At 34.3% G+C, this 18,587-nt stretch overlaps 1 protein-coding gene and 1 pseudogene across 1 annotated transcript in view; one reads left to right on the forward strand and one right to left on the reverse strand.

Moving 5' to 3' along the window:
• RASA1 (RAS p21 protein activator 1) overlaps positions 1-18,587 on the forward strand; it is a 123,436-nt gene that overhangs the window by 22,851 nt on the left and 81,998 nt on the right. The window lies entirely within an intron of this gene.
• Positions 9,527-10,706, reverse strand: LOC131832436 (eukaryotic translation initiation factor 4E-like; annotated as a pseudogene).

The following is an 18,587-nucleotide window of genomic DNA, read 5'->3' on the forward strand; positions in this document are numbered from 1 at the left end:
AATTAATTGTATTATTAAAGGACACTCTGTAGTGTCCTTTAATCTAAAACTGTTCATCCACCTTTTTTTTTTTTTTTTTTTTAAATAACATTGACATTTTTGAAGAGTCCAGGAAAGTTGCTTTACAGAATGTCTTTCAGTTTGTATTTGTTGCCTCATAATTAGATTCAGGTTAACTGTTCTTAGGAGAAATACTCCATAGGTCATGAGTTCTTCATACATCATATCCAGGGGCACAGTATGTCAGTTGTCCTCTGATGTATAGAAGTGTGACCTTGTTTAAGATGGATCCCACCAGATTTTGCCGTTAAAAAAAAAGTTATTGGGGTGCCTGGGTGGCTCAGTTGGTTAAGCATCTGCCTTTGCTCAGGTCATGATCCCGGAGTCCTGGGATCCAGCCCTGTGTCAGACTCCCTCTCCCTCTGCCTGCTGCTTTCCTTGCTTGTGTGCGCTCTCTGTCTGTCAAATAAATAAAATCTTTTTTTTTTAAAGGTAATTAATAAGTAATGAATACTCATTGTTTTTAGTATTTGTTGATGATTTTTACCTGAATCAAATCAATCAGTTTATTCTGTGGCAATGGTATTGTAAAATGGTGAGTTTTTTCTTATTTATTATTACTTTGAAATTTCTTAGTTTGCAGTCTTCATTATACAATCGTGTGATAACAGTTTGGCTTCCCACTTAACAGGCTTTCTGTAGGTGAGTAAGCTGGGGAGACATACATGCAGTTATTTTTGTTATTAATAGAAAAATTGTTGTGGTTCCTGTATTAGTCATCTGTGAATTCTGTTAGAATGGATCGACAACTTGAATCTAGTTAACTCTTGAAACAGAACTAAATTGAATTTTGACTTGGAGACTGTAGAGAAGTCACCTTGCCTTTTGTGATCTCTTGAGAGCCAGGAAGTTAATTCTTCCTAGCACCCTTTTATTTCATGTGTTTTACAATGACCATTTCAAAGTAGCAAGAGCCAGAGGGATGCATATCAGAAAGGGCATTGGATTTTATTAGTTAAAGGTGATGAATATTTAATAGAAGTGTCATTTGAGTAAAATGGTGAATGATTATGGATAAGCTTAAAGGAGTTACTCTTTTTTTTTTTTTTAAAGATTTTATTTATTTATTTGACAGACAGAGGTCACAAGTAGAGAGGCAGGCAGAGAGAGAGAGAGAGAGAGAGGGAAGCAGGCTCCCTGCTGAGCAGAGAGCCCGATGCGGGATGTGATTCCAGGACCCTGAGATCATGACCTTAGCCGAAGGCAGCGGCTTAACCCACTGAGCCACCCAGGTGCCTTTAAAGGAGTTACTCTAACTCATTTTTTTAACTAATCAATTTATGTTTCAGAGAAGTTTAAAGTTTAGGGCAACATTGAATAGAAAGTAAAGATAATTTTCATATCCTTGTGTCCACAAACGTACACTGTCAACATCCTGCATCAGAGTGGTACATTTGTTACAACCAACGAACCTAAATTGACCTGTCATTATCATCCAAAGTTTGTGGTTTACATTAGAGATCACTCTTGGTGCTGTGCACTTGAAGGGTTTTAGCAAATGTAAAATGACATGTATCTACCCCTGTAGTATCACACAGAATAGTTCTACTGCCCTAAAAATCCTCTGTGCTCTGCCTTTTCATCTTTTCCTCCCCACCCCACCCCATGCCCCAAATCCTGGCAGTCTTTTTACTGTCTCCATAGTTTTGCTTTTTCCAGAATGTCATAGAGTTGGAATCATACAGTCTTTCAGTTTGGCTTCTTACACTTTGTAATAGGTAGTTAAGGTTCTGCTGTCTTCTCATTGTTTGATAGCTCATATATTTCTAATGTTGGATATTATTCTATTGTCTGGATATACCTCATTTTATTTATCCATTCACATACTAAAAGGGGTCTTTGTTATGCCCAGATTTTAGAATGAATAAAGCTGCTGTAAGCATCTTTTGCAGAATTTTATGTGGTCATAGTTATCAGTTCATTTGGGGAAATATCAAGGAGTACAGTTGGCTAGATTAAATGGTAAGAGTGTATTTAGTTATTAAGGAACTTCCAAAGTGTCTTCCAAAGTGCTGTACCATTTTGCTTTGCCATCAGCAATGAGTGGAGGTCTGTGCTGTTCTGTGTTCTCTCCAGTGTTTGGTGTCAGCATTTTGGATTTTGGCCATTCTAATAGTTGTCAGTACTTTGGTTCCATTTGTCTTTTGCAAATACTTTCTCAGTTTTTGTCTAGTATTCTCATTTTCTTGACATTGTCTTTCACAGAGCAGAAATTCCAAATTTTAATGGAATCTAGCTTAAGTATTACTTCATTTCTGAATTACGTCTTTGGTGTTGTAGCTAAACAGTCATCACTATACCCAAGGTCAATCTAGGTTTTTTCCTTGCATTATCTTCTAGGAGTTCTATAGTTTGGCTTTTTACATTTGCATCTGAGATCTAATTTGAATAATTTTTGTTAAAGATTTGAGGTCTATTTGTAGGATTTTCTTTTCTTTGTTTTTATTTGGATATCCAGTTGTTCCAAAGACTGTTGTTTGTTGAAAGACTGTCTTTCCTCTGTGTATTGCCTTTACTTCTTTGTCCAAGACCTGTTCACTGTATTTATATGGGTCTGTTACTGGGCTCTCTGCCCTGTTCAGTTGATTTGTTCATCTGTTTTTTCACCAGTAGCACTCTGTCTTTATTACTGTGGCTTTACCATGAATCTTGAAGTCAAGTAATATCAGTCCTCCAACCTTCTTCATCTTTAATACTCAGTTGGCTATTCTGGGTCTTTGGCCTCTCCACATAAACTTTAGAATTAACTTCTTAGTTTTTACAAAGTAATTTGCTGGAGTTGTGATTTCAGTTGCCTAGATTGTAGATCAAGTTGGGAATATAGGGCATCTTGACAATATTGAGTCTTCCTGTCCATGGACATGGAGATAGTCTCTCCATATATTTAGGTCTTTGATTTTGTTGATCAGGGTTTTGTAGGTTTTTCCTCATATATATCTTGTACATATTTTTTTGCTTTATAACTGGGTCTCTCATTTCTTTGGGTGGTGGTGTGTTTTAATACTCAAATTCCAAGTGTTCATAGTCAGTAATAGGAAAGTTACTGGCTTTTGTGTATTAACCTTGTATCTTGCAACGGTGCTGTATAATCTCTTATTACAGGAGTTTGTTTTTTTTCCCCAGTTCTTTTTGATTTTCTCTACAGAAAATCATGTCATCTCTGAATGCTGACAGTTTTATTTCTTCTTTCCTAATTCTGTACCTCTTATTTCCTCTTGTCTAATGTGTTAAGACTTTACAGTGTGATGAAAGGGCATGATGAGAGAAGATATCCTTGCCTTATTCCTAGTCTGAGAGGGAAAAGTTTAAGTTTCTCACCATTTGTGATATCACTTGTAGGTTTTAGAAAATTGTTTAAAGTTTTAAGATATTATCTGTCAAGTTAAGGAAGCTCCCCACTGTTTTTAGATTTTTGAGAGGTTTTATCGTATCATTAAAGTGTTTGATTTTGTCAGATTTTTTTGGACATCTGTATGGATCATGTGATTTTCCTCTTTGACTTGTTGATGTGATAAATTACATTATTTGGTTTTCAGACGTTGAACTACTTGTGCATATCTGGGATAAATATTACTTAGTGATGATGTGTACATATTTTTGTACATTGTTGGACTTGATTTGCTAATATGTTGATGAGGAATTTTGCGTCTGTGTTCATGAGTTCCTGGTCTGCAGTTTTCTTGTAATTCTTTGTCTGGTTTTGGTCTCATAGAATCGGTTAGGAATTATTCCCTCTACTTTTGCTTTTTGGAAGAGATTGTGGAGAATTGGTATAATTTCTTCATTAAAAATTTGGTAGAATTCACCAATGAACCCACCTGGGCCTAGTGCTCTTTGTTATGGAAGATTATTAATTATTGATTTCTTCAGAAAGTGCATTCTCTTCAGAACATCTGTTTCTTCTTGTATGAGTTTGAGCCAGTTGCGTTTTTCAAATAATTGGTTTTTGTTTCATCTAGGTTTTTAATTGGTGGGCATAGATTTGTTCACAGTGTTACTTTGTAGTCCTTTTAATGTCTATAGGATCTGTTTTGATGCCCCCTTTTTATTTTCTGATATTGGTAATTTGTGTCATCTTTCTTTTTTATCTTAGCCCATCTAGAAGCTTATCAAGTTTTTGATGTTTTCAAAGAATTAGCTGTTGGTTTCATTGATTTTTCTCTATTGATTTATTGTTTTCAATTTCAAAATACTTAATTTGGTCTAATTTTTATTGCTTTTCTTGTGATTTCTTTGGGTTTAACTTGCTCTTCTTTTCTAGTTTCTGAAGGTTGACCCTTAGGGTATTGATTTTAGATCTTTTCTAATTTGTGCATTCAGTGCCATAAATTTCTCTTTAAGGATGGTTTTTGCTGCATCCCATACATTTGTAATTTATATTTTCATTTTTATTTAGTTAAAAATATTTGAAAATTTCTCTTGAGATTTCTTCTTTGATACATATATCATTTAGAAATGTATTGTTAATCTCCAAGCATTTTGAAATTTTCAAACTACATTTGTTACTGATTTCTATTTTCATTCCATGGTTGTCTGAGACCAGATATTAGTATCTACTTTAAGTTTGTTACCTTTTTTTTTTTTTTTTATGGCCCATAATGTGGTTTATCTTGATAAATGTACTGTGTGAGCTTGAATAGAATGTTAACTGCTGTTGTTGGATGAAATAGTTCATAGATATCAATTATTTCCAGTTGATTAAAAGTGCTGAATTTAACTATGTCCTTTCTTTTTTCTTTTTAAGATTTTACTTTTATTATTTGTTTGAGAAAGAGAGAGAAAGCATAAGCTGGGGTGGGGTGGTACAGGGAGGGGAGGGAGAAACTCAGGCAGATTCCCATGCTGAGTGTGGAGCCCCGAGGAGGCCATCATGGAGCTTGATCCCCTGAACCTAAAATCATGACCTGAGCTGAAACCAAGAGTCGGTTGCTTAACCAGCTGTGCCATGGACATGACACCCCTAACTATTTCCTTTCTGATTTTCTGCCTCCTGCATCTGTTCATTTCTAATAGAGGATTGTTGTAGTTTCTACTTATAATTGTGAGTTCATGTATTTCACTTTGCAGTTCTATCAGTTTTTGCTTCACATATTTTGATACTCTCTTGTTAGGCACATACACACTAAGGATTGTCCTGTCTTCCTGGAGTACTCACTCATGTATCATCATGTAATGTTCTCTTTAACCCTGATAACTGTGCTCTGAAGCTGTTCTCTTGGAAATTACTATAGTTACTTCAGCTTCTTAAGGCATATTTTATTTTATTTGTTTTTTTAAAAGATTTTACTTATTTGAGAGGAAGAGCAAGCAGGAACACAAGCAGGGCAGGGAAGGGCAGAAGAGAGGGGAGAAGGTGACTCCCTGCTGAGCAGGGAGCCTGATTCAGGGCTTTATCCTAGGACCCAGAGATCATGACCTGAACTGAAAGCAGACACATAACCGACTGAGCCATGCAGGTGCCCCTAGAAATTATTTTTTAAATAGTATTTGCCTGGTGTATCTTTCTACATCTCTTTACTCTTTGTTGTTGTTGTAATATTTCTATATTGTAATATTTCTATATCTTATAATATTTCTATATCTTTCTATTTAAATTTGATTTCTCGTAGACAACATTCAGTTGGGTCTTGCTATTTGATCCACTTTGGCAATCTCTGTCTTTTAATTAGTGCATTAGAACTTTGACCTTTAACGTGACTATTGATATAGTTGGACGAATAGCCACCTTATTTTTTACTGTGTTCCATTTGTTGCCCTTGTTCCTTGTTCCTGTTTTTGTCTAACACACTTGGCCTTTTGTGGTTTTGAGCATTTTATGCTTCCATTTTTTTCTTTGATTAGAGTATCAATTATACTTAACATTTTCCTTTTTTGACTTTTTTCCCTTAGAGTTTGCAAATGTACATTTACAACTAATCCAAGTCCATTTTCAAATACTATACTGCTTCACAGATGATGGAAGTACTTTATAATAAAAATATTCCCAATTCTTCTTTCTTGTCCCTTGTATCATTGCTGCCATTCATTTCACTTATGTCTATATAGATATATAGATATATGACATACAGGTAAGGATATGTAATCAAATATATTGTTGCTGTTACTATTTTGAAAAACCTTATATGTTTAGGTTGGTTGAGATTTAGACATATAAAACTTTATTTTACCTTCAGTTAATCATTCTCAAATGTTCTTTCTGTATGGCTGTTTGATTTTTTTAACTGTATCAATAGTTTTTCCTCCAAAGAACGTCTTTTAACTTTTCATGGAAAGTGCATATACTTTCAACCAATTCCCCTATCGTTTTGAAGGATAGTTTCACAGGGTATAGAATGCTAGGTTGGTGGTTTTTCTCAACACTTCAAATATTTCATTCCACTCTCTTCTTTCTTGCATGGTTTCCTGGGATAGGTTGGATTTAATTCTTATCTTTGCACCTCTATTAGTAAGGTGTTTTTTCTCCTCTGGCTTCTTACAAAATTTTTTCTTTCCAAAAAAATTTCTTTTTTAAATGTTTATTTGTGAGGTTTGAACATGATATGATATGCTTAGGTATATAGTTCTTTTGGCGTTTGTCTTGCTTGATATTTCTGAGTATCCAGGATATCTGACGTTGATTGGGGGAAATTTGTGGTCTTTATTGCTTAAATACTGCTTTTCTTCCTTTCTCTTTTTCTTCTCATTTGGTATTTCCATTACATTATTATATCTTTTTTAGTTGTCCCACAGTTCTTAGATGTTCTTTTCCATTTGTTTTCAACAATTTTTCTTTTTTGCTTTTCAATTATGGAAGTTTCTATTATTATATCAAGTTCATTAATTGTTTTCTATCATTTCCAGTTTATTAAGAGTCCATCAAAGGCAATCTTCATTTCTGTTACAGTGTTTTTTAATTTCTAACATTTCTTTTTGATTATTTCATAGAATTTACATTTTTTTGTTTACATTGTCCTTTTGTTCTTATCTAAAATTTCCATTAAAACTTTTAGCATATTAATAACAGGTTAAAAAGAAAAGATTTCTGGTCTCATAATTCCATCATTCCTACCACATTGTCTTATGCTTACTCTGTCTTTTCAAGTTGTGTTTTTGCCTTTTAGCGTGTCTTGTAATTTTTTGTTGGAAGGTAGACATGATGTACTGGATAAAGGTAACTGTGGTAGATAGGCCTTTAACAGTGTAGTGCTAAAGTGTTGGGGGGAAGGAAGTGTTCTATAGTCCTGTGATTAGGTTTTAGTTCTTTGTTGATCCTGTGCCCCTGGACTGTGAAGTCAGTGTTTATCAGTTTATTTTTTATCCCTTTAGGTGGGAGAGGATGGCTATAGAGGGCTAGAATATTTCCCATTTTCTACGTGGTAGACCAGAGTTGGCTTGAGTTGGGTATTTTCCTTCCTTTAGGTAGTTTGGACTCTTGATAAGACCCCCCGTAGGTTAGGCATTGATAAATTAATTTCTTTTGGGTGCCGGCCTAGTTAAGAATAGATTGCTCTGGAGTATTTCAGAGTAGTTCATTTCCCTCCCTTCCAGAAGCACGAGATGACTTTTCTCAGATTCTTACTGTGAGGACCTGATGGAGGTCTTGAAAGTATAACTCACAAAGGTGTTGCTTCCTCCCCTCCCTTACTGGGTCCCCCATGGAGTTTTTAACTCTCAGAGTTGTTCACACCAAACATTCAGTAATTCGTTAATTGCCGTTTAGGTTTTCCTACTGTGGTGCTGTTTCCACAGGGATGTTTCTGCTCAGGTAAGTTAGGATTCTCATTAATCACCTGTTTTTCTCTCAATTTTGGGGGCAGTGGTTTGCCCTATGACCTCATTTCTGTGATGGATTCGAGAGGAATTGTTGACTTTTCAGTTTGTTCAGCTTTTTACTTGTTGAGAGAGAGTAGTAACTTCTAAATTCCTTATATACCTGACAAAATATTGCAAGTGGCTTAAAGAAGTTTTAAGTTAAGTTTTAAGGAGTTTAAAATAAGTTTGGTTTATGGGAATTTTGAGGCTACATTCTTCAAGAGAATGGGAGCAAAGGAGGAGAAGGCATAGCGAAGTGCAGCTTTTTCAGAATAGTAAAGAGAAGTAATTTAGATGAGAATATTTTTATTCCTAATAGTAAATGTTTAGGTTTGTTTTTAAGCAGTCATTTAGCTTGGTATTCTTGTTTTTTACTTCAGTGTATTCAAAAGTAAGTTATGCTTTATTTTAAAATATTAATAATTATTTAATCAAAACCTTACAAAATTAAGGTAGAGATTTTATTATTAGAAGAAAGCAGTTAGAACAAGAGGGAATTACTAACTAACCAGTGTCCAATTAAGTGTTTCATTGTGTTTCCTAAATTGTGCACTGCATTGTTCAATAGTAAGAATTAGTGTTCTGTGACTTTTTCGATAGTTAAATAATTTGGATCCATGTTCTTAGAAATCCAGAATGCACATGGTACAAGATTCCTGTTTTTATTGTGATTAAAAAAAACCATTTTCATTTAACTCTGCTTTCCCTAAACTTAATTACACGTTTAGTAAACATTGTTTTTGAAACATGTTGAGAAACCATAATTTAAGTAGCTTGTCTTCTATCTGCCTAGTGCTTATAGGGGAAGTAGTACATGGAGGAAGAACCCATAGATTAGAGTTCAGAAAACCTTATCTTCTGTTTTTAATGGTTTTAGTGAATCACCATATTGGAAAACTTATTTAATTTCCTCTTGGTTCAGTTTTCCTTTTGTAAAATGTGGTAGCTTTTCTACTTTTCTAATTCCTGTGATATTGGTATTTCATAGTTATGAAAACAGCTTTTGTAAAGAACTTCTTTTTTTAAAATTTTTTAAATTATTTTAATTTTTTTCCCATACATATGGTGCTACCTATTCAATTTATTAAAAATTTTAATAAACATAATAATCAAAACTAGTGCTCCAAACTTATGCTGTTCACATGGATGACACTACAAGAAGACACAATAGAGACTGCCTGGCAATAAGAGGTACAAATTCCTTCTATAGAGATGGAGAAATAAAAGGACAAATCTAGTTGTCTAAAAGACAATTCACTGCACACATTTTATTTACAGTTTTGTACACTGTCTTAATATGAATGGGACCGCTGTTCTACTTGAGCCATTTTTTAACCAAAGCAAGATAACCTAAGTAATACAAAGTGTTAAAATACAGCATAAAGATACAAAAACAGACATACTAATTCTAATTAAGAGTGTAATTATGATGTTACATTTTTATAATCCACAATTATGTTTAGGAAATCACACAAACATAGATCACTGATTTGAATGAAATGCATAAATTTGTAGCAAAGCTTTGTAGTTATAAAAAAAAACAAAAAAATTACCAAAGAATGCACAAAATTAATGTGAATTCCACCTTTGTGTCATATTCCTGGATCCTTCACCAGTGTTACATGAGGAAAAAACAAAAGCAAAACAAATGAAAAACTGAAATCAGAATCACTAATGTTAATCAAGTAGGGAAAAAATAAATTAAAATCTAGCAGCCATCAGCAAGAGTACAGCAAAGACAATGCTGTAAAAAGAAACAAAGAAAATTGCTAGAAAGCTGTATGCATCATACTCTTTCAAACCAGCAAAATATGCTACTGCATACAATGGAACATAAACAAATTTTTTTTCCTGTAAGATATAGAAATGCAAGTTCTTTTTTGAATATTGTGGATAGGTAAAATGTGTTTGTAATGGTAATTCTACTAAGCTATTACAGAGTGGGCCAGAAACACACTTATGGATTCTGGGGATGATGTGTACTGTAATTCTTTGATTGGGATAGTGGACACTCTAGCCAAAATTAAAAAAAAAATACATATATATGAACACAGAAGTACAAGACAAAGGCAAATGAGACTTCTCTTATATCTTAGCAACATTTAGATGTAAATCAGATTTAATTGCAGTCCACTCTGCTTTTGAAGAGGCTTTGGTTCAGCTCCCAAATCTCGATTGCTTGACGCAGTCTCCTATGAGAATACTCAGAAGGTGTCTTCTTAAACTACAAACCTATTTTTAGTGGTGGAGCCGCTCTTAGTAGCTGTGTCTGCATGGGACTGATAACCAGTTACTATCTTTGGAGGAAGTTCTAACCTTTCCTTGTATACCCTCCTTATATGTGTAACAGCCTCTCTGTTTTCACATTCAGTAGTCCATATAGTCTTATTAACATTAACAACAGCTCCACATACATCATCACTGTAGTCATCAAAAGATTCTCCAAAAAGGTACAGCAGTGTCTCTAGCCAAAAGCAATCCAGGTCATTTCATCTCTGCTGCTTGTTCAATGTAATTAGCCATCATCCTCCTCGTTTGTTTTTCTCATCTTCCCCCATAGACTCAATACCATCCTTAAAAAGTGAGTAGTCACAGCCAGGCATTAAATTACTAGACAACTGGATGTGGTTGTATAGAGCCCAAAAGTCTTCAACAGTATCAAACTTAGAGATCAGCAGAAGGTTTGCTTGCCAAGTTTCGCTTTTATCATTTTTAAAAAACCAGAGTGCCCATCTGTTCTGTAAAGGATGTTTAATATAGTGTTCTGGGTTAGCAACCTCCTGATTAGATTCTGTTTTCTCTTCTGTAGGCGGGGGATTAGGAGTACGGGTGGTTTCCGGTTCCACAGTTGCCATCTTAGATCAATCTCAATTATTTTAATTTTTTATTATCTTTTCATTTATTATTTTTTTATAATGTTAGTCACCATACATAATTTGTTTTTGATGTAGTGTTCAATATTTCATTGTTTGCGTATAACACCTAGTGCTTCATGCAATCCGGGCCCTCCTTAATACCCATCACCAGGCTCACTCATCCCCCCACCTCTCTCCCTTCTAAAACCCTCAGTTTGTTTCCTGGAGTGGGTAGTTTCTCATGGTTCTTAAAGCACTTCTATATAAGGTTTGTATGTGGTTCTTAGAAAAGAAAGTGAATATTTGACACCTACCGTATGGAGGCAGGTGACATTGATGTGAATTGTCACAGAAATAAAAAACCTATATAAATATTGAAATAGTAAATGAATCAAGTATGTAAGTGAATTGCTTGTTAACTTTATGTATAGGCAGCAATGCTAATACTGGAGTTTTCATGGTTTGTTTGTTTTTTCCCCCCCACACAAAATAACATGTGGCCAGGATGAGATAACAATAAAGCAAGAATAAATACATATTTTAGTGTTGCTTATTAAGTTTAGATATAAGAGGAAATTTCCCAGCAGAAAGCTTATCCAGCTTATGAATTACAGAGATATGATAGGAACATGACAGAAAATTTTTGGATAAAATCATATGCCGTTGTTTTTGAGATCATATCTGTATTTAGTTTAATTGCTTTAAGGAACTTAAAACTGTATGAGTTTTAGAATAATGCCTGTGGTAATTGGGGATGAAAAGACTTTTTATATGAAGAGAGACTAAAGTATTCTGATTTTTTTATTATTGAAAAGCTTAAAAATGATGTATACGATTAAAAAGTTTAACATAATAGAAAAAGTAAAAAATGGTGATAAAAACCTGAGATGTATAAAAATACACACACCAAAGAGGCAGAAGCATGAATTTCCAACAAATCTCTTACCTCAGTGGTCATGAGTTGTTAGTCACAGGAAGGCAGAACAAATGAGACAGAACTAGGTCCTGGGTCAGTCATCCATTGATGCAGGTGCTAGCAATGATCATAGAGTCTTAGGCTGTGGAGTGGAACATAACATAGCACAGTCTTGGCCTCTGCAAACATTTGGCAGTAATGGGGGTTAAGGGTTATTGAGTCTATGATGATGTAATGGATGAGGGGGAGGGCAACAGTTGGCAATATACCATTATGAGGTGTCTAATGTGGATATAACTTTGCGTAATATTGTCTGTGCGTGTGTATCAAAATACAATTAAGCATGTTCCCTTTTAATGATAAAATGAAAGTTTTAGTAAGAAGAGTTTTTCTGTGTTTGAATTACTTTTTTTAAGTATGCAATTAAAGATAACATATTGAAGTATAACATATATAAAGTTTAGCATCATAAGTCTTTATCCCAGTGAATTTTAACAAGTAGTACTGATGTATTAATAGTTACTATATTAATTGGTATTGTATATGTTTGGTACTGTGTGTGATAATACTATTAGTGCATTATTACCATTACCATAATCCCTGTGTAATCCATCTTTATTTAATTTTTTTTAAAGATTTATTTTAGAAAATGAGGGTGTGTGAGGGGAGGGGCAAGGGGAGAGAAAGAATCTCAAGCAGATTCCTGAGCTGACTGATTGGTGAGAAGCCAGTTACGGGGTTCGATGACCCTGACATCATGACCTGAACTGAAACCAAGAGTTGGTCACTTAACAGACTGAGCCACCCAGGCACCCCTTTAAATTTGAGAACAGAATATTATTAGCATCCTAGAAGTCCTTTTACTATGCCAGTGTAATAATACCCATGCCACCTCTCCCAAAAATAAACATGATCCTTTTTATACCATAGATTATTTTTCAGTTTTTGATTATGTAAATTAGAGTTTATATAAATTGAGTAATATAGCATATATTCTTTTGTGTTTATAAACTTTTTACATTTGTGAGATTTATCCACGTTGTTGGATATAGCAGTATTTCACTCATCTCATTGCTTATACTGTTAAATTGTGACTGTACCATAGTTTATTTTTTTTCTGTTGATAGAGATGACATTTAGGTTGTTTCCAGTTCTGTTTTAGAAAGAGTACTACTATGAATTTTCTTATAATGTCTTTTGATCAGTATATACAATTATATTAATTCCATACCTACAGTTAGAATTGCAGGATCATAAGGTGTTCGTATGGTAAGCTTGGTAGATACTGTTAAATAGTTTGCAAAGTGCCAGTACCAATTTACATTAGTAGCAGTGTATGGGAATTCCAGTTACTCCACATTCTTGCTAACAGTTGGTATTGTTTATCCTTTTCATTGTGGCTGTTTTTGTGGATGAGTGATGAAATAGCCCTTGCGGTTTTAATTTGTATTTTCCTGATGTGAGGAATAATGATGATGTGTATCTTTTCATATTTATTAACTATTTTGATAGCCTCTTAAATTGTCTATTCAAGTCTTGTCCTATTTTTCTATTGGCTTTTTTCTTTTTCTTAGTGATTTCTAGTTGTTCTTTGTCCTGGCTATGTTGGATGTATAGCTTACAGAAATCAATTTGTATCTTACCTTTTTACTATTGTAATGCTATCTTTAATGAACAGAAGTTCTTAATTTATATTAATTTATATGTGTCAGTATTTTTTTCCTTTTTGATTGGTGCTTTTCTTTTTTATTGGACATGTTTAAGGAATCTTTGCCTGTCCTAGGGGCATAAATACATTTGCTTATCTTTTTCTCCCAAAAGCTTTATTGTTACATCTTTCACGGTTACGTGTAACATACACATGGAATTGATTCTGTGTATGGAGCAAGGAAGAAGTAAACATCCCCCCTACTTTTTTTTTAAAAATATGCATATCCTGTTGACACAACAGCATTTTAACCAAAAAACTACCTTTTTCAGGTTTTATCATTGTCATAAATTAACAGCAGTCTACGAGTGAGCCTTTTACATCTCAGTTCTTTAACTTTGGTTTACTTTAATTATCTTTGCAATAAATTTTTATAAATGATTGCATAAATAACTTTTCTGTAGGACCTATACAATTTCCTCCTTTTTAATTATTGAAATTGGTAGTTTGTGACTTTTTTTCTTCCAGCTTATCCTGTAGAATCTTGTTTACTGAGGATTACTTTCCAAAAATCAACTTTACTAATCTTTCCAAAAATCAACTTCTGATTCTTCTTCTGAAGTTTTATGATAGCACCTTTGTTTGTGATTTCATTAATTCTGTTTTTTTGTTTGTTTGTTTGTTTGTTTGCTTTTTGCCTTTTTTCATGTTTAACTTTTTGGTTTTTTGCTAGTTTTTTTTTTGAGATAGATACTTAATTATTGTCCCTCTTCTTAACATAAGCCTTTAAGGTCACATAACTCCTAAGTATAGCTTCAGCTACATGTCATTTACAAGTTTTATATGTCTTTTCTTCATTATCATCCTTTCGAATACTTTGTTTTCCACTGTAATTTCTACTTTAATTCAAGAGTTAATGTCCTTATAGTTGCCTAATTTTCACATAGTTGTTAATAGGTTTGGTTTAGTGAGTACTTGGTTAATTCCACTGAGGCCAGAGAACATAGTCTGAATGATTTCAATCCTTTGAAATCAGGATTTTTTTTTTTTTTTTAAAATTCAGCATATAGTAGTTTTGGTAAATGTGCCATGTTCAGTTGAAATGAATATATATACATATACACACACACACACACACACACAATACTCTTGTTATTGGATGCAGTTCTCTTTTTTATTTAAGATTTTTATCTATTCATGAGGGGGAGAGATATGGGAGTGTGAGAGAGAGAATGAGAGAGGGCACAAGCGGTGGGGAGGGGTAGAGGGAGAAGCAGGGAACCCTCTCCAGTACTTAATCCTAGGACTTGGAAATCATGACCTATTTTGAAGGCAGATACTTAACCGACTGAACCACCCAGGTGCCCTGGCTGCAGTTTTCTGTATAGGTCATTATCCTAAAATTTATGCATCTTGGTCATATCTTTTTATTTTTGCTAATTTTTTCCTTTGTTTACTTTTTTAATCAGTTATTAAAATAGAGAAGTATGTACAAATTTGCCAACCTGCATGGTTTATATTTTGATGTTATGTTATTGGGTGTATGCATTGTTAGCTTTAATTCCTGGTGAATTGGTCCCTTTATTATTATGAAATGCCCTGAATGTGTCTAATAATATTTCTTGTCTAAAAATGTAGTTTGGCTGACATCATTTCTCTTTTGATTAATGCTAGCATGGTACAATCTTTTTCTATCCTTTTACTTTTGACCTTTCTTGTGTTTTTTTATTTAAGATGTGTTTCTCATAAGTGTGTTTATTTATTCATTCATTCTGACAATCTTGATCTTTTAGTGGTTGCCTTAGAGATTACAACACATACTGACTTACTGCAGTCTACTGAAAATATTTTCTTTTACCACCTCCCTAACAATGCTGAGGACTCAGAACACTTGAACTCTCCTTACACTTCTCCTGCTTTTTAAGTCTTGTCCTGAATTTTCATTGTACATACACTTTAATGCTCAGTAGATATTGTTATTGGTTTATATGGTCAGTGTTTGCTTAGATTTACCCATATATTTACCTGCTTTACTTATACTGCATTTTTATATTTTCCTGTGAGAACCCCCCCTTTTTTTTGGCCTACAGAACTTCTTTTAGTGTTTCTTTTGGTAAACAGCTGTCAACAGCTTTACTGTCTGCTTATCTGAAAATATGCTTGTTTTTGATTCTGAAGAATATTACATTTGAGCATAAAATTCTAGGTTTGATGTTCTTTTCCCAGGTGAAGATAATTTTATCCTCTCAGACTTCCATTTCTGTTGCAAAGTCAGCAAAGGTTTTTTTGTTACTTCTTTGAAGATAATGCATTTTTGTTCTGACAAAAATGTCTTTCTTGTCTGTTTTTTTGTATCTTTATTATGGTGGGCCTGTATGTGTTCTTTTTTTCCTTTCTTTTTTTCTTACTGTGCTGGGGGTATATTGAGCTTCTGGAATCTTTGGATCAGTATCTTTCCTTGGGTTTTTAAAATTCTTGGTTATCTTCTCTTTAGATTTTGCTTTTGTCACATTCTCTCTTTTTCCTCCGAGACTCCAAATATATGGTAATCACTTAAAAAAAAAATGCCCTTTTCATTTCTATGCTCTTTTCTGTATTTCTATTTCTATATTCTTTCTGTGATTCTGTAAGGATATTTTCTGTGAGACCTACTTATTTATTAGCTTCTTAAAAATATGCCTAATCAATACTAACCTCATACTTATTTTGTAGTTTGGTAAATTTGCTTTTTAATCATACCAATTTCATGGTTGAATTCCACCTTTTTTTTTTTTTTTTAAAGATTTTTTCTTTATTTATCTGACAGCACTCACAAGTAGGCAGAGAGGCAGGCAGAGAGAGAGGAGGAAGCAGGCTCCCTGCAGTGCAGAGAGCCCGATGTGGGGCTCGATCCCAGGACCCCGGGATCTTGACCCAAGCCGAAGGCAGAGGCCCAACCCACTGAGCCACCCAGGTGCCCCTGAATTCCACCTTTTTATTTATTTTATCCTTTCCTATATTTTCTTGAATCACTACAGTTTCTGTTGATTTCAGATTTATTCCCCTGTGGGTCTGAAATTGGTAATTTGTGGCCTTTTTTTTTTTTTTTTTCTTTTGAACAGTTTTGCTAGAGTCTGTTGACCTTACTAGTCTAAGAAACAACTTTGTTTTTCTTCCTGCAGTTTTATATTATACCTTTTTGTTGTTGTTGTTTTTTGCTTGTTTGTTTGTTGTTTTCTTGATTGAGTATTGTCTCATTATGTGCTCTTAATTTTTAATTCAATGCCAGACATTGTGTTTAACAGTTTTTAGGGGATCTGAATGATAATTTGCTATAGAGGATAGCTTACCCTTTCCTCTGGTAAGTAGATAGAATGCAGTCAAATCACTTTACTTTTAAAATTTTTAAAAATATTTTATTATTCATTTATTAGAAAGCATATGTGGCGGGGGTTGGAGGGGGGGAAGAGCAGAGGGAGAGGGGCAAGCAGATTCCTCACTGAGTGTGGAGCCTTGGGCTCCATTCATGACCTTGAGTTCATGACTGACCTGAAATCAAGAATCTGATGCTCAGCTCACTGAGCCACCCAGATGCCTTGCAGTCAATCACTTTAGTCATAAAATTTTCAAATGCTGCATTTTGCTATGCAGTCTTTGCTAAGTTTCATATCCCTATAGCTTCAGAATTTAGTAGATCTCTTGAGAGGGGAACTAGTTCAACTTACCATTCACTTCCTCTGTCTCTCCTTTATGACTAGAAGCCTCTTCTCATACATGTTTTACCAGCTTTTTGAGACTATTAAAAGCTCCACTGGATTCTTTTCCTACTAGGAGCCAGGCAGAAGACCTGGGTCATTTGCTTGTTTTCTCATTTTCTTTGTGACCACTTTTGGGAAATACTCTAAAGGGAAACATGGCAGTCTGGCTGCTGATGGCACTCTGCTTCCTATGAAATTTGGGTCCTCAGATTGTGAATGCCTCGGTAACTCTGGGATGACTTCTAATGGACAGATTTCGTTTTTTTTCTTTGTATTTTGTTTGCTTTTTAAAGTTATTCTTGGAGGAAGAATTATTCTACTGTAAACAGTGTTACAAGTATTAGATGAATACTTCTTATAAAATAAGCAAAAACCAAACACTTTCTACTCCTTTATACCTCCTTAATCTCATTATCTTACTGTTAGCCATTGCTATTATTTATAGATAGGTTTGTTCATAAATATATATGTGTAGCACATATATAAGCATATATATATATGTTACGAGTGTTAAGATTAAATTTTCAAAGAGGCAGTTTCTGTTTGCATGTGGGGAAAATGCAGTGTGTATAAGAGAACTATGTATAGAGAAAGACTTTTGATTTTACTGGTAAGTGGGATCTAAATACCAAAACACATGAACAAACAAAAGTTAGAAGCATACCCATAAATACAGAGAACAAAATGATAGTTGTCAGAGGGGCAGTGAATGGGAGTCTATGCAAAATGAGTGAAGGGAAGTTTGAAAATACAGGATTTCAGTTACAGAATCAATAAGTGACAGAGATGAGAGGCACAGCATAGGGAGCATAGTGGTATTGTAATGACTGTATGGTGACAGGTAGTGGGTACATTAGTGGTGAGCAGTGTAATGTATAGTGTTGTCAAATCACTATGCTGTACACCTCAGGTGTATCAACTATACTTCAGTAAAAACAAATGTAAGTAAATCAGGGATGAAGTTACTCTACTACAAGCTTTTGGTTCCCTAATTACGCTTCCTAAGGTCAACTATTTACTGCTTTTTTTTGGTATGTTTATTTAACTGATAAATTTTTTCAGAACCTGACTTATACAAACACCGTTCTAGATGATTTAAGATAAATAAACAGATGAAAATAGCTTCCCCTTTGGGGGTTTTAATTTGCTGGAAGTAGAAAGACAATACATGTAATAAATAAATTGTACAAAATGCTAGAGGTAGTAAGTGCTAAGACAAAAAAAAAGAAAGGAAAAGTTGTTCATGGTAAAGAAGTATTGGCGGTGTCAGAAGGGAAGGTGTGATTTTAAATATGGTGGTTTGGAAGATGGTAGAGAAGTAGCAGGCTGAGACTGCATCAGGTAGCAGGAGATCGGCTAGATAGCTTATCTAAAGATTGCAAACACCTACAAATCCAATGGGAGATCGAAGAGAAGAAGAACAGCAATTCTAGAAACAGAAAATCAAACACTTTCTTAAAGGTAGGACTGGCGGAGAAGTGAATCCAAAGTGATGGGAAGATAGACCCCGGGAGGAGGGGCCGGCTCCCGGCAAGTGGTGGAGCAACGGAGCACAAAATCAGGACTTTTAAAAAAGTCTG

Source organism: Mustela lutreola, chromosome 5 (genome assembly GCF_030435805.1).
Source record: "Mustela lutreola isolate mMusLut2 chromosome 5, mMusLut2.pri, whole genome shotgun sequence".
Classification (NCBI taxonomy): domain Eukaryota; kingdom Metazoa; phylum Chordata; class Mammalia; order Carnivora; family Mustelidae; genus Mustela; species Mustela lutreola.